The following is a 1,593-nucleotide window of genomic DNA, read 5'->3' on the forward strand; positions in this document are numbered from 1 at the left end:
GCCCGCTTCCCTTCTCTCTCCTCTTCTCTCTCATCCAACTCAACAAAAATATAGTATTTTAATCCTTACAGCATGCTAACTGTACCTTATTGTACTTGCTCTTACTCGCGGCGACAACCTCAAACCCCACATGCAACTGCCCCGCGCCGCTCGCCTTCCTTCGGATCCAAACCACCAGCCCATGACCCGCCAACCTCCCGCACCACCAGCCGGAGTCAACTCCGCCACCCCTACCCACAACGGCGTGGTGCCTCCGAGATCCACCGCCAACGCTGCACCCTTCCTCCACCCCAGCTCCCAACCGTTTCCTGTGCACCCCAGCCCGAGCCGCCGGGTTCATCCCACCTCCACCCCACATCGGCGCACCCCAAGCCATCCAACCCCACACCGGCGATGGCGTCGCCTACATCGACCCCAGCCCCTGCCTCCATCCACTAGATCTGCCCCAAGGTCGACGCCGCTCCTCCGCCTTCCACCCTGCCCACCTCGGTGAACCCCCTCCTCCCCACCCCCACCCCCCCGTGCCGGCCAGTCAGTGAGGATGTTCCTGTGTCGGCTGCTGGTGTCCCCGCCTCTGTCACGGGCCCTCTCCGCCGCAGCGCCCGTATCCATGCACCGACTCGCATCATGGTCGTCGACGTCGCTGCGCGTGGTGCGGTGCATGGCCAGGGAGCAGCAAATCCAGCGGGAGCTGGCGTACATGCTGACCCGCGACCCCGTGATGCAGCACACAGTCCTGCCCAAGGCCGCCCTCGGCGCCGACCGGTACCTCTCCCCCCTAACCACCATCGCTGACGTCGAGCTCTCTAACAAACTCAAGGTCGACCCCGGCTGCTTGTTTGAACCTCGATGTGTCTGCGCTTCAATCTGGGGTGGTGAGTTGTGGGAGTGATGCTAAGTTCGTTGTCTGTCTGCAGGTGTGCAAGGTGTAAGTGTCCGTGTTTGGGGATGAGAGGGGGGAAGAAGGTCGCCATGTCCGGCCTCAAGGACAAGACCAAGTACTGAGCCAGATTGGCAAGCGGATGAAGCTGTGCCTCATGCCTAAGATACGGTTCATCGAAGACGAGTCCATGAAGCGCATAAGTAGGATATGCTTGATACTTGTTGTTTTTGTTTTGCAGAGATTGGCGTGTTACGAAATGCAAGCTCTTCTATTGTCAAAACAAACTCATCTAGCTTCACCATCACCATGAGCTTTCACCCGTTTTGTTGTAACGTCCTGACTTTTTTTGGACGTGTTTGTTGTGGACGCATCTCCCTCGGGCTTTGTTTTGTAGGAGTTGATTGGGGAGGTTTGGGGGAGGAGGGGATTTGAGGGGATTTGATGAATCCCTTCCTTCCACTACCCAATCCTCTCAAATCCTCGGGGCTTTGCTTCCACCAGTCCCTCAAGGAGGGTCCTGAACACATGGATAGAAAGGGATTAAAGGCGAACGGAGGGGATTCGGCTAAGCAAACCCCTCTTACCAAATGGGCGCCCGAGTTTCTGTGGGGTTTCTGACCCTCCTGAGGCCTCGTTTGGTATGAGAGGTTTCGAGGGGTTCTAGGAGGAGCGGATTTGGGAGGATTTAAGAGGATTGGGTGAAATGGAGG

The 1,593-nt window shown here is 57.6% G+C and overlaps 1 pseudogene; it reads left to right on the forward strand.

Annotated features, from left to right (window-relative positions):
* Nucleotides 1-541: 541 nt before the first annotated feature.
* LOC123450778 lies at nucleotides 542-1,193 on the forward strand (annotated as a pseudogene).
* Nucleotides 1,194-1,593: the final 400 nt, after the last annotated feature.

This window comes from Hordeum vulgare, chromosome 4H (genome assembly GCF_904849725.1).
Source record: "Hordeum vulgare subsp. vulgare chromosome 4H, MorexV3_pseudomolecules_assembly, whole genome shotgun sequence".
Lineage (NCBI taxonomy): Eukaryota > Viridiplantae > Streptophyta > Magnoliopsida > Poales > Poaceae > Hordeum > Hordeum vulgare.